General features: G+C 41.5%; 1 pseudogene across 1 annotated transcript; it reads right to left on the bottom strand.

Annotated features, from left to right (window-relative positions):
• Positions 1 to 3,232: 3,232 nt before the first annotated feature.
• On the bottom strand, positions 3,233 to 13,727 carry LOC143748603 (myosin heavy chain, fast skeletal muscle-like; annotated as a pseudogene). The gene is made up of 37 exons (XR_013206825.1): positions 13,511 to 13,727; positions 13,284 to 13,427; positions 13,042 to 13,198; positions 12,910 to 12,937; positions 12,691 to 12,802; positions 12,454 to 12,546; positions 12,096 to 12,323; positions 11,812 to 11,950; positions 11,524 to 11,642; positions 11,278 to 11,427; positions 11,017 to 11,187; positions 10,624 to 10,925; positions 10,434 to 10,504; positions 10,195 to 10,282; positions 9,964 to 10,086; positions 9,747 to 9,865; positions 9,508 to 9,644; positions 9,158 to 9,413; positions 8,825 to 9,067; positions 8,578 to 8,754; positions 8,353 to 8,498; positions 8,178 to 8,268; positions 7,138 to 7,526; positions 6,926 to 7,052; positions 6,333 to 6,451; positions 6,050 to 6,246; positions 5,783 to 5,966; positions 5,518 to 5,683; positions 5,281 to 5,405; positions 4,868 to 5,176; positions 4,544 to 4,747; positions 4,332 to 4,457; positions 4,075 to 4,245; positions 3,834 to 3,938; positions 3,660 to 3,755; positions 3,451 to 3,582; positions 3,233 to 3,337 (listed from the first exon to the last, which is right to left on the bottom strand). The product of XR_013206825.1 is annotated as a myosin heavy chain, fast skeletal muscle-like (transcript).
• Between the last annotated feature and the right edge of the window lie 973 nt (positions 13,728 to 14,700).

The following is a 14,700-nucleotide window of genomic DNA, read 5'->3' as shown; positions in this document are numbered from 1 at the left end:
AGACATAGCGCGCGCTGTTGTAATCTCACACGCGCCCATTCACTCAGCTGCTCAGCGCGCGCCCGCGCCTCTGAGAGCTACGAGCTCAGGCGATTCGCTGGCCGGGTCCCTACGTCACAGCGGGCCACCCCTAGCCTGTATTCAGCCCATATCTGTACACGCAGCGGCATGGGAAAACATTCCAGACATGCCAAAATGGGTGTTGAATATAATAAAGCACGGATACTCGCTCCAGTTCGCTCGCAGACCACCACGTTTTACGACTGTGGTCGAGACGAAAGTGAGAAAGGAGTGTTCGCATGTTCTACGCACCGAGGTGCGCAAATTAATAGAAAAGGGCGCTGTGGAAACTGTTCCCCCCTCTATGAGCGGGGCAGGTTTTTACAGCCGCTATTTTCTCGTCCCGAAAAAGGATGGAAGACCCGCTGACGATTCCGTGGTTATGGAAAATCTTTGGCGAGGCGGAGGTCGACCTCTTCGCCTCCAAGGAGAATGCACATTGCTCTCTTTTCTTCACAAAAAGCGCGGACGCGCTCGCCCAGAGCTGGCCGAGCCGCCCCTTATATGCTTTTCCCCCGATCGCGATGCTGCCACAGGTCATCAGTCGGGTCAGAGAGGAGAAAAACGCAGTGCTCCTGATAGCCCCACTCGGGAAGAACCAAACATGGTTTCCAGAATTGATGCAAATGCAATCTGCACCACGGCCGATTCCACTGAGGCCAGACCTCCTCAGTCAGGCCAGCGGGATGATATTTCATCCCCGCCCCGATCTGTGGGCCCTTCATGCATGGCCCCTCAACGGGTTCCCAGGAACCTCACGAGTGGAGCGCTAAAAACCATCGCTGAGGAGCGGGCGCCCTCCACGAGACGGTTATATGCCCAGAAATGGAAAGTGTTCAGTGACTGGTGTAACGCCGAGGGCCTGAACCCTGAAACAAGCGAGATTACGAACGTACTCGCTTTTCTACAAGTGCTTCTGGAGGCGGGCCGCACCCCCTCCACGCTCAAAGTATTTGTGGCGGCCATCACAGCGTCACACGACCCTGTGATGGAACGTCCATTGGGAAGAAACAACCTAATTATTCGTTTCCTAAGGGGCGCTAGGAGGATTAACCCTTCACGCCCCCCTCAGTGCCGATCTGGGACCTAGTTACTGTCCTAGACGCTCTTAAAGGGCCCCCGTTCGAACCACTCCGAACCGTGCACCTTAAGCAGCTCTCGCTCAAAACTGCGCTCTTGCTGGCACTCGCCTCGGTCAAAAGAGTGGGCGACCTGCACGCGCTTTCGACAAGCGCTGCCTGCTTGGAATTCGGACCTAACTACTGCAGGGTCGTCCTTAGGCCAAAATATGGGTATATTCCTAAAGTGCTCACCACTCCCTTCAGAGCACAGGTTATCTCCCTAACTGCGCTATCGTCTCCAGCAGACGAACACGACGCTTGGGGCTCTCAGAGTGTATTTGGAGCGTTCTGCTCTATTCAGACAGACAGAACAACTGTTTGTATGCTTTGGCGGCCATACGAAGGGAATCTCTCACTGGATAGTTGAGGCTATAGCGCTGGTTTATGAAGCCAAGGGACTTCAATGCCCCTGGGGAGTCAAAGCACACTCCACCAGGAGTGTGGCTTCTTCCTGGGCATGGTCGAGCGGGATACCGATCGAAGATATTTGTGCGGCGGCAGGCTGGGCCTCACCGTCCACATTTATCAGGTTTTACAACCTAGAGGTCCCGACATTGCATTCCAATGTACTATCAGCATGATGCTAGTAGAACTATGAGTTCGTATCTAGATTATGTATGTGCTTGTGTCACACTGAGCGCATTCTAGCCGCTCTGTACTTTTTCCCACATATAAAGCTCGCCTCTGCCGGCTAGTTGGATGATAACTTTGCTTTTCAGCTCAGGCACCTGCCTCTGGCTATCATAAGGCGAAGTTCAGCACGCACGGCGTTTTGCATGGTGTTCCCATAGCGTAAGCTACTTACGCAATAGGAGAGACCTCTCGAAAGGGAACGACTCGGTTCCTAACGTAACCTCGGTTCCCTGAGAGGAGGGAACGAGTATTGCGTAAGCTGCCGTGCTTGTGCTTGGTTAGTTCGCTTCAGTCGTTTTAACCTAAAGAACTCTCATGACGGGGCGCCCAATATATAGCTCTTGGCCACGCCCATCTTGGCGGGCTCTGACACGCGCGGGCGCGAGGCGCGCTCATTGGTCGCGCATTCAGAGTCGCCCCGTCATTGGTTCAAGCAAGTTGCCGCAGCACAGCCAATGACCGAGCTCCTTCGCTCATTGCTGTCTGCATTGCAGCTGCAATGCGTTTTACATAAAGACTTCAATATTCTCGAGAAAAGGAGTTTTCCCATAGCGTAAGCTACTTACGCAATACTCGTTCCCTCCTCTCAGGGAACCGAGGTTACGTTAGTAACCGAGTCTTCAAGGTATAATTACTCATAGATTTGAGATTAATTATATCTGTTAGCGAGGGGTGGGATAAACAGATTTTGACATAATTGAAGAGAACATAAATGTTAGTACGTGTAACTGAAAGGTGTTTGTTTTCTAACTAAAATGCAAAGAAAGATGTCCACTACTGTATACTGCAAAATAATTCTAAAATAATTTCTATTTTAGAATTTAGAAATTTATATTTTAAACCGCTAGGGTTTATTTGTGTATTTTAATAATTTGTAATAATTAAAAATAACAAGAAGTTTTTTTTTGTGATAAAAGGTTGTTCCTCAATGTCGAAATGATTGAGATGGCCAATCAAATAAAAGTCTGGCCTTACTGCTCACAGAAAACGAATGTGAATTCCAAAACAACACTTTAGTTTTAACAGTGAAAGAGTCTGTGGTAAGATGTTAGTGGCTAAAAAATATTTGACAACTGTTTTACAATAGAAATATTCAGTGACCTACAGTAATATCCAGTCATTAACTTTTTTATGAAATGTCACCGTTTTGGAATTGAAAATATTATTTGCATGATTCATGTAACTCAAAACTGAATGTGACAAGAAATGTTTTGTGTTCTTTACAAATTAGACATGAGTGAATTTGCGTCTATTTTAAAATAAAATATTATTTGCAATTAGTTTAAATTGATTACATCATAACTATATTGGACCTGGAACTTTTACAGTCTATGAATGTAATGCAATAAACATGAAAAAACCATAAGGAATACTATATGGAGAAGGGGAAAAAAACAGCAATGGAAATTAAAGAGAAGTTGATGAATATAATGTTTTATTGAGCAATTGCACCTTTTGCACCAGAGAAAAATGGGAGCTTGTGACAGTTAATGAGAAGGTTTTCACTCAGCTGCCTCTTTGCTCTGAAAAAAAAGTGCACAAAAATAAATCTGTAAGAATATAAAATAGAACAATTTATGGTAAAATAAAAATTTCAATTTTAAGTATGTTTAAACATTTATTTGAGTAAAATTACCTTTCCAGCATCACGGCTCTTGACTCTGAGCTTGTTGACCTGAGACTCAGCAATGTCCGCACGCTCCTCAGCTTCTTCCAGCTCATGCTGCACCTTCCTCAACTTGGAGAGGTGGGTGTTTGCTTGTTCATCCTGCAAAGTCACATACGATTAGATCAGGAACTTAATATGTTCACAAGGTGTTTACAGTTCTCAAATGAGATACTCACAGCTTCTTCAGCCTGTCTCTTGTAAGCCTTGACCTTCAGCTGAAGCTTGTCAACCAGATCCTGCAGTCTGTTGAGGTTCTTCTTATCCTCATCAGTCTGCAGATAATTGAACAAGGATCAAACTAGAACATAATCAGATTATATGACATGAATTTTACAATACATTTTTTGTACCTGGTAGGTGAGCTCCTTGACTCTCCTCTCATATTTGCGGACACCTTTCACAGCATCAGCTCCACGTCTCTGCTCAGCCTCAACTTCAGCCTCAAGCTCACGGACCTATAGTTAGTGGGAGATATTATTAAAATAATTTCAGTCAAAAAATTTTTTAAAGATGCTAAGACACTTCACACTGTCCACATAATGACTATGAACATCAGAAGAGAGGCGAACATCAGATAAAAGGCAATCTTACTCTTGACTCCAGTTTCTGGAGTTGTTTCTTTCCTCCCTTCATGGCCAGATTCTCAGCCTCATCCAGACGGTGCTGCAGGTCCTTCACTGTGACCTCCAGATTCTTCTTCATCCTCTCATGGTGAGAACTGGTGTCCTGCTCCTTCTTCAGCTCTTCTGCCATCATTGCAGCCTTTTGCATTATTACAGAAAGTCATTAGATCCAAATTTTTAGTACACAAGTGTCTTTTGAAACATTTGGCATCTACTGTTGCTCACATCAGTGATGGCCTTCTTGGCTTTGTCCTCTGCATTTCTGGCTTTCTGTACTGTGTCATCAACTTCACTCTGGATCTGAACAAGGTCAGCCTCAAGCTTCTTCTTGGTGTTCAGGAGACTTGTGTTCTACAAAATGGAAAGTAACAGTTTGGACACTTTAAATGGTGCTCTCAATTTCCTTCATTTCAATGTAAAACAAAAAATGCCCTTACTTGAGAGTGTAGCAGCCCAACACGCTCACTGATATCCACCAGCTCTTGTTCAGCCACTTTGCGGCCTCTCTCTGTCTGCTCCAGAGCAGCTCTCAGCTCCTCAATCTCAGACTGCATTAGAGTGTTTCTGCGCTCCACCATGGCCGTCTGCTCCTTCCTGTCTTCCTGTCCTCTCTGGGGATCATCAAGGTGCAGTTGGGCATCCTGAACTTAACAATAACTTTAGAATAAGCTTTCAATGTGCTTTCTGGTGACCTTAACCTAACAAAAGTTAGATTATACAAACATATTAATACATCCTAAAGTCGAACAGAAGTCAAATACCTTGAGTTGTCCCTGAACGTTCCTGAGCTGTTTCTGGGCCTCAGCAGCCTGGCGATTGGCGTGGCTCAGCTGAATCTCCATCTCATTAAGGTCTCCCTCCATTTTCTTCTTGATTCTCAAGGCATCATTCCTGCTCCTGACTTCAGAGTCCAGGGTACCCTGCATGGATTCAATGACTCTCTGGCTATTTCTCTTGAACTGCTCCATCTCCTCATCCTTCTCTGCAAGCTTCCTGTCAACCTCTCCCTTTATCTGATTTAGCTCAAGCTGGACACGAAGAATCTTGGACTCCTCATGCTCCAGTGTACCCTATGAAAAATAAAGCAACATTTAAATATCAGAATAAAATTATTCATTCACAACACAGTATGATGGTTCCAGCAAGATTTCCATATTGATCTTCAGATACTCACTTCAGCCTCCTCCAGGGCGGTCTGAATCTCTGCCTTCTCAGTCTTCACTGTCTTCTTGGCCTTTTCCAGCTCATGGATGCTCTTACTAGTCTCACCTATCTGCTCTGTCATATCTGAAATCTCCTCTATAGAAAGAAAACATATTATCTGTCATCATAATCACATTTGTTTACTTTTTAAATCTAATATAGAATTATAACATTGTAGTCTTTTCTAATATAAAGGTTTCGTTCTTACGCTGCAGATTCTTGTTCTCTCTCTTGAGGGTCTCCAGCTGATCCAGGCTCTCCTCATAGGAGTTCTTCATCTTGAACAGTTCAGTGCTGAGTGAACGAGCCTCTTTCTGGGCACCTTCCAGCTCTGCCTGACCTTCCTCATATTTCTGCTTCCATTCTGCCAGGACCTTTGGGGGAGATATTTTAGGAGCGGTTTGTTTATAACAAGTTTAACAAAGCCCAATATTTTACAAAGAGAATATCAAATAATGACTCGGATAGTTTACCTTGTCAAAGTTCCTCTGTTTCTTGTCAAGGTTAGCAGCCAAACCATTGGCTCTCTCCACATCAATCATGAGGTCCTCCACCTTACCCTGGAGTCTCTGTTTGGTCTTCTCCAGAGATGCACATTTGGAGTTCACGGCCTCAATTTGTTCCTCAGCCTCTTGCAGACGCTGGGCCAGCTTCTTTCTGTTAAGTAGAACACATTATTTTGAAATCCAATCTATAAATTATCTTTGAGAATTGGGAATATTATACAATAATATACATACTTGGACTCTTCAACCTCCTCCGTGCGCTGGATGGCATCAGTTTCATATTTGGTTCTCCACTGAGCATCCTCACTGTTGGCCTTTGACATTCCCCTCTGCAGCTCAGCCTTTGCCTCCTGCTCTTCCTCAAACTAATCACGGAGCAGGTCACAGTCATGACGGGCTGATTGCACCGCATGGGCCAGTGCGTTCTTAGCCTAGGATACAAAGTCATATAAAATTAGCTTGTCTCAACAGTAAAGTAATTGAAGAGTATGTGCATGTATTAATTATGCTGTATTACCTTAACCTCCTCTTCAATCTGCCTCTTTAGCTCCTCAATTTGCTGAGTGAAAGCTTGTTTGCCTCTGGTGAGCTGAGAAACCAGAGCCTCCTTCTCCTCCAGCTGACGGCCAGACTCACCTATTGAGATTTACATTTACAAAAACATTTGATGTAATGATGGTGAGGAAAATGGTTTATATTGATATTAATGGAGGGAAGAAGAACATCTCTGTTACTAATGTAACCCTCGTTCTCTGAAGGAGATTGGGGATCCCAATTACGTCGTCACTTCGATGCTACGTTGAACGTGAGTGACTGAAAGGGAACTGTTTTTATCAAAGTAATGCCAATGTGTTACCATTGATAAACTAATCGGAGAGGGTTTTAGTGCACTGCTATCAGTCTAGTTTATGTTTGACTGTATCACACTAAACCACAACATGCTTAAAATCCTCTCAGAAAAGTTGCATATCTAACATTATCTCTATAATGTGTGCCAATGCCAGTGTGTAAACAATTTTGCCACTATAGGTCTGTGTTTATATAAGTCACTTGTTAGTTGAGGAAATTAAATATATATTTATATTTGTGAGATATTGTGCCACTTGTTACCATTCTCAGTTTGAAGTCTTGCTCTTTGAGCACTGAGGTCATTTATCTGGCGAAGGTTCTCGTCATTCTTGGACTTAATTTCACTAAGTTGGTCCTCAAGTGTGCGGCACATCTTCTCAAGATTAGCCTGTAAACACATTTGACTCATTTCGAAGAATCTTAACCACATTTGATATATTTCCTTAAAAATATTTTAGGAACAGTTCTCAAACCTTTGCTTTGGCAACAGCCTCCATGTTGCTGGAAAGATCATCAATGTCCATTTTGTATTCACTCTTCTCTTTCTCAAGCTTCTGCTTGACACGCTGCAGGTTGTCGATTTGCTCTCCCAGCTCGGCCACACTGTCTGCCTGCTTCTTGCGGGGGCCGCAGCAGTAGCTTCATGCTGGAGGGTGGACTCTTCAAGATCACGACGCAGCTTCTGGAATTCAGCTTCACGCTTCTTATTCATCTCGATCTGAGCAGCAGTGGCTCCTCCAGCCTCCTCAAGCCTCTCACTGATCTCCTCAAGTTCCCTGGAGAGGTCAGCTCTCTGCTTCTCAACCTTGGCACGTGCAGCGCGCTCAGCCTCGATCTCTTCCTCCAGTTCCTCAATGCGAGCCTATGGTGGAAAAATAATTAAAGGGTTAGTTCACCCACAAATGAAAAATAAGTCATTAATTACTCACCCCCATGCTGTACCAACCCCGTAAGACCTTCGTTCATCTTTATTCGACTATTCCTTTTCTTCCTTGTGGGCCTGAGACGAGAGTTCAAGAGATTTCCACGACGCATGCGCGAGAACTGAGAAGAGGACGTTCTTCTTCTAATACTTCTTGTTCAGTTCTCGCGCATGCGTCGTGGAAATCTCTTGAACTCTCGTCTCAGGCCCACAAGGAAGAAAAGGAATAGTCGAATAAAGTCGTTATTTATGTTTTTTTTTTCAGAAAAAAAGTATTCTCGTCGCTTGATAAACTTATAGTTGAGCCACTGTAGGCACATGGAATATTTAAACATGTTCTTTAATGACTTTCTGGGCCGTCAAGTTTCATTCCCTCAGGCACCCTATGTAGCAGTGATCCACCTCTCAGATTTAATCAAAAATATCTTCATTTGTGTTCCGAAGATGAACGAAGGTCTTACGGGGTTGGTACAGCATGGGGGTGAGTAATTAATGACTTAATTTTCATTTTTGGGTGAACTAACCCTTTAATTTGATTCTTAGTGATCTGATCAGAATGATCGTAATGTTTGAAAAAAAATCTCAAAATACCTGAAGCTCCTTGATCTTCTTCTGGAGTTGAGCACCCAGAGATTGTTCATCTTCTATCTTGCTGAGCAGCTGACTTGTTTCAAAGTCTTTTCTGTGTGTAAAATGAGAAAACAATGAATCATCTGAAATAAATGAAAACCATTATTTTTTATAATAATTTTCAAAGAGTTCCTACTTTTTCAGCTTCTCGTCAGATTGCTGCTTGTCATTCTCTAGGTCCATGATGGACTCTTGAGCTAATTTCAGGTCTCCTTCCAGCTTTCTCTTGGCTCTCTCCAGGTCCATGCGGAGCTTCTTCTCTTGTTCAAGGGAACCCTCAAGCTACAGGACAATGATATATAAAATATGTTAAAAGCAGAAAACACAGTTAATTAATAACATGTTTGCATAATCAACTCACATCATCAACTTGCTGCTCAAGCTTTGTCTTGTATTTGGTCAGGGTGTTGACTTTGTCCTCCTCGGCCTGAAGATCATCCAGTGTCTGCTGATGTGCCTCTTGGAGGGCTTTCTTCTCCTTCGTAAGCTTGGCAATGCTCTCATCCTGAGCTGCCATTTCTTCAGTCAAGTTCTTGACCTGTGTGATTTTTTTTTTTCAAATAAGCTTATATTTTACAAATTATTTGCCATATAAACATATAAGACACCTTATTCTCAGTGGCATGTTTCTCCTTCTCTACTTTAGCCAAGGTGAGCTCCAGGTCATCAATGTCTTTCTTCAGCTCAGAGCACTCATCCTCCAGTTTCCTCTTCTTGGCTGTCAGTTCAGCATTGATTTCTTCCTCATCCTCCAGTCTTTCAGTTGTCTCCTTGACTTTAGCTTCAAGCTGGATTTTGCTTTTGATCAGACCCTCACACCTCTCCTCAGCATCTGAGAGATTCTCAGATTCCTGTTAGTAAAATAGATTGCTATTTCATTGGAAACAACATTGCTCATTTTTAATGAAGCCAGTATTCAGTTAATTATAAAATATACTCACAGATGCTACTTGCAGCTGCAGATCATTTTTCTCTTGCAGCAGTGCTACCATCTTCTCTTCAAGCTCCTTCTTTTTGGCTTCAGCCTTGGCAAGATCTTCTTTGCATTTTGTAAAGTCCTCTTTCATGGTTGCCAGCTCCTTCTCAGTCTCGGCACTCTTCAGCAGAGGCTTAATCTTGTAATAAACCTTCATCCATGGCCAGTGTTTGACATTCATGAATGAGCGGATGTTGTATTGGATGGTATAAATGGATTACCTATGAATAATTAATCATTAAATACATAACCAGTGTCATTGTTTACCGTTTGTTCAGTTATTGTTGATATCACCTTTATTCATGCAATACTCACCTCCTTTCCATCATCTTCACAAACTCCCTCCTCATCAGGTAACCACGGCAGAGAGCCTGAGTCATTGTGACCAGAGCAGCCAGTTTCTCTTCACGCATCTCCTCAAGAACACCCAGAAGAACAGCTTTGAAGAACACCTGAATTCATGTAAAACAGTAAATTAAAATATATTGATTTACCTGTATAAGCTAAATGACCATAATCACTGGATCTTTGAAAGTTGTAAGCTGAATATTAACCTTTGTGGTTCCAAATCTGTACTCATCATGATTAACGTCGATGGATCCCAGGAGTTTCTCACTGGCCTTCTTGTTATCCATAAACTGTCCATCTGGGATAACACTGGCATTCAGAATGCACCTTGTATCTATGGAAGATGGGAAGATTTAGTGAAATGCTTTATTTCTTCTCATAAAGAGTCTCCAACAGGAAATGGTATTTGCATGTGGTGTCATATATACCTCTGTTTGAAGTCCCCATAGAGGATTATGCTGGGAAAACCTTTTCTGCAGATTCTGATACCCTCCAATACACCGTTACACCTCAGCTGGTGGATAACCAGGAAGTTCTCCATGAGACCTATAATTTACATCATGAGCTTGGTAAATTAACATTAGAATTATTCAATACATCAACACGAAATATTGTGTTAATATGAGAATATCTGTGAGGCCTTTGTTACTTTACCTGGAGTCTTGGACTCATTGGGAATCAGACAACGCACAAAGTGAGGGTGGGTGCTCCTCAAGTTTGTCATGAGCTTGCCCTAGTTCTCCTGTTTAATCATGAAAAGATTTAGCATTCTTACTCACATTCCAGTTGTTGATTTCTCTGATCTAGACTCAAGCAAGGTGATCTACAGTCACTGCTTCTTAAGTCCTTTCAATTGCATCATTATTCACATTTGCTCGCTAACAAACACATACTCTGAACTGTGAAGACACAGTCTGCATGGAGCCACCCTTCTTCTTGCCTCCCTTCTTGCCACCACCAGTCTCTATTCAGATAAAGAGACAAAAGAACACATATCAAGTAATAGCAAGAAAAGAGTGCAACCCTGAATCAAAGTTTGTTTAAAATGATGTGCATAATTATGTAAACACTTCAGTTTTTTACCCTCAACAACAGGTGGGTAGAGAGTAGCCAGCAGTTTGACAGAAGACTTCTGGTACAGCTGCAGAACAGACTCATTCAGTGGATCCTTGTTCTTAACCCAACTAGCCAGTAATGTTGTAGTCCACAGTCCCAGCGTAGTGAACCAGGGAGAAGTGGGCTTCAGCCTTGCCTTTGGCAGGCTTTGGTTTCTCGAATGCTTTGTTCTTGCCAAGATGTTGATCATATAGCTTGTTCTTGAAGGAAGTGTCTGAAGCCTTGGGGAACATGCACTCTTCTTCAAGGATGGAGAAGATACCCATGGGCTGTTTATAAAAGAATGTTGTTTAATTACTAAAAATGTAAGATTTTGAGAATGGACCATGGAAATGAATAAGTTCAAAAAACGGTAAAAACCTTCTCAATAAGCTCAATGCAAGCGGCCAAGTCCATGCCAAAGTCAATGAACTCCCAAACAATGCCCTCCTTCTTGTACTCCTCTTGCTCCAGCACAAACATGGTGTGGTTGAAAAACTGTTGCAGTTTCTCATTGGTGAAGTTGATGCACAGCTGCTCCATGCTGTTGTACTGGAGGACAAAAAAAATGACAGAAACATTTACTACCTTCTGAATATCATTCATTTTGACATAAAAAGAGATAAAAGAATCACATCTTACATCAAAGATCTCAAAGCCAGAAATATCAAGCACGCCAATGCAGAAATTTCTTTGTTGTTTTGTGTCCAACATCTGGTTGATACGAATGACCATCCACAAAAACATCCTCTCATAGATAGATTTAGCCAAGGCGCTAACAGAGTTGTACACCTGTAAGTAGAATAGAGAGGATATTTTATTCTGCTTCTGCTTTATTTAGTCAGAATTTTAGGTTAAACACATGGCATGCTGGTAATGTTACTATACCTGTGGCACGGTCTGGCCTTTGGTCACAAACTCATTTCCGACCTTGACTCTGGGGTAGCACAAACCCTTCAGCATATCAGCAGAGTTCAAACCCAGAAGGTAGGCAATTTTGTCAGCCTCTGCAATTAAAAAAAATGCACAAAAATCCATCCCTTTTCCTGCTTTGAAAACTAAACTAAAACCATCCTTTTCTTTGTCAAAATAGAAAATTTTGTATTTTCTAATAATTTTCTAACTAATAAAGGAATTAGTAAAATTAAGACACACATTAGTACAATGCAGTCTCACCCTCTGTGCCATCAGGCTCAGCCTGCTCCTCACGCTGCTTCTGCTTGAACTTCATGTTGCCATGATGAAGCACAGCTCCAGTGAACTTGTAGATGCTCATTTTCTCTTCATTAGTAAAGCCCAAAATGTCAATAGCACTCTGTAAAATTACAGAGAAGAATGTATATATACAACTACATACATATTATTTTGAATGATGGTGATTTACACTCATCTCACATGATATGGGTCTTTTCTGCCATATTTAAATAGAATATGTCAATATTCAAACAGCAATGACTCACATCAGTAGCATCCAGCTCAACTTTATCATCAATGCTGGCCACTGTGATCTGACCCTGACAGCACATGGGGAAGTCATAGGGGTTGGAGGTGATGAGCGACATTTCTGTAAAATACACAGCATTTAGGAAAGAGCATCTTACAATATCATCTGAAACATTGAATGAATGAAATATGTGCACCTGTGTACCAGTACCATATGTACCGAAGTGAATTCTGATGAATTTACCCTATTTAAAACAAAATAACAAAATTATTATTATTATTATTAATGATGATAACAATAAAACAAAATATCTTTATAGAAAAATCCAACACAACTTAGTAATTTAACTACTTGTAAATAAGAAGTGAACTTACAAAGCGAGAGGAGTTGTCATTTCTCACAGTCTTGGCATTACCATAAGCCTCAAGCAGAGGGTTGGCAGCAATGATTTGGTCCTCAAGAGAGCCCTGTGATGTTTGAAGGGTTTTCAGTTATTTTCATTTATTTTCTATTTAATGACTAAACACTTTTTATAGGCATTTCAGAAATTCACATATCATGTGAGATGAGTGTAAATCACCATCATTCAAAATAATATGTATATCTCATACCTGGATTTTGCCGGAACTTTCTTTCTTCTTGTCACCACCTGACACTGCAACTGTGGCAAAATACTGGATGACACGTTTGGTGTTCACAGTCTTTCCAGCACCAGATTCTCCACTGGTTTATAAGAGATCAGAAGACAAAAGATGATAAGACATGTGGAAGTTCCTCAAAAGGAAAAGTTAACTGTTGTCAACAACTCTAATTGAAGACTTGATACATACGTAATCAGGACAGACTGGTTCTCTCTGTCTGTTAATTCAAAAGGTAATAATGTTTTAGCAATTGTTTTATAAAAAACTATGAATGTGAATTTCAACTTAAATTCTATTCAGATCTCCTAAATCAGATCTCACCAGTCAGCATGAACTGATAGGCGTTGTCAGAGACAGAGAAGATGTGGGGTGGGGCCTCCATACGCTTTTTGCCTCTGTAGGCAGACACCACTTCTGCGTCATACACTGGGAGCCACTTGCAGGGGTTAACAGTTGCGCAGAAGAGTCCAGAGTAGGTCTGAAATGAGCAGAGAAGTGGTCAGATTGCAACAGCACAGACTAAAATAACTTATATGCTTTTGTTTGTTGTTTTCAGAACTTACGTAGATCATCCATGCAGCATAACGCTCTTTGAGGTTATACAGCAGAGAGGCTTCATTGAGATGGGTCATCATGGCCATGTCCTCAATCTTGTCATATTTGGGAGGATTCATTGGGTGGACATCATCCTCCTTTACTGTTCTCTCCTTTAAAATTGATAAATTAGATGATAGATAGACAAAACAAATATGCAAGAGATTGTGCAATATGAGCAGCTTTTAAAATGTACCTCCTTAGTTTCAAGCAAAATTACTGTGACTTTGCCACCGTCTTTGCTCTTGATTGTTCCCTTGAGGTACAACTCTTTGTCATCAGCCACATAGCAGGCAGACTTGGCATCAAATGGTTTGCTCTGAGCCTCAATTCTCTCTTTCTCGGGCTTACGAAGGCAAATGGCAGCCTTGCCATAAATGGCCATCTCCGCGTCCGTACTCATGGTGGCGGCTTACTTCTGAAATTTTAAGATTGTAACAACCATAGGTAAACAAGGTAAACTGACATGCATTTGATCACTAATTTTCTACTGTAAGTAAAATCAAGGACATTGTAAAGCAGGGTCCCTCAAATCCAGCCCTGAAGGGCCACTGCCCTGAAGAGTTTAGCTCCAACCTTAATCAAAGACATTTGCTAGCTGCTAGCTAATCAGGGTCTTCAAAATTACTAGAAAATTACAGGTAGTTTTTATCAGGGTTTAAACTAAGCAGGGCAGTGGCCCTCCAGGATCAGATTTGAGGAACCCTTTAGTAAAACATGGATATTGATTATATAAAACGTGTGTGTGTTTTTTTCACAGGGCCAGAGCACTAATATTTTTTTCAGTATGTATATTTTTCCCATAAAATGTCCAGTTTAATTTAGCATCTTTAGTTTAACTTACCACACGCCACAAGTTCAGATGAATGGCTGAAACACAAACAGGAAGATATTATACATTAAAGCCATGGTTTTTCATTTCTAAAAACTACATTATAAAAATTTAAGCAACTTATGTCTTTAAATGAATTTTGTTACAAACAGTTCATAGAGATGATCAAATAAGATGGCATCTTTTTTTTTAAACGGTGTACATCTTGAAAAACAATTAAAGTTTTGTCTTACCACAAGCAAACTTGATTAGTCTTCCGAATGCAAAGGTCTCCAGTCCAACCCATGCTCTTTATACTGTACTTGCTTTGCAAGCAATGCAGAAGTTAAATATGGCTAACACCAAATATGGTTAAAATTTGACTCAGGAAATTGATCAGATAGACACTTTGGCGCTATCCGTAGTTGGGAATAAAATAAATAACTGGAAATAACAATTAAGCATAGCTTGTTAAAAAGATTTTAACCTCAATTTGTAACCTATAATAACCTATAATTTGTAATTCCTCTTCATGGATCTCAGTGTAGTGTTTAGCAAGACTTGTCCACATGAGA

This window comes from Siphateles boraxobius, unplaced genomic scaffold (genome assembly GCF_051911475.1).
Source record: "Siphateles boraxobius isolate OS27281-9 unplaced genomic scaffold, OSU_SipBor_1 24, whole genome shotgun sequence".
NCBI classification, from domain to species: domain Eukaryota; kingdom Metazoa; phylum Chordata; class Actinopteri; order Cypriniformes; family Leuciscidae; genus Siphateles; species Siphateles boraxobius.
The sequence above is the reverse complement of the archived record's forward strand: the minus strand, read 5'-3'. Positions and strand labels throughout refer to the sequence as shown.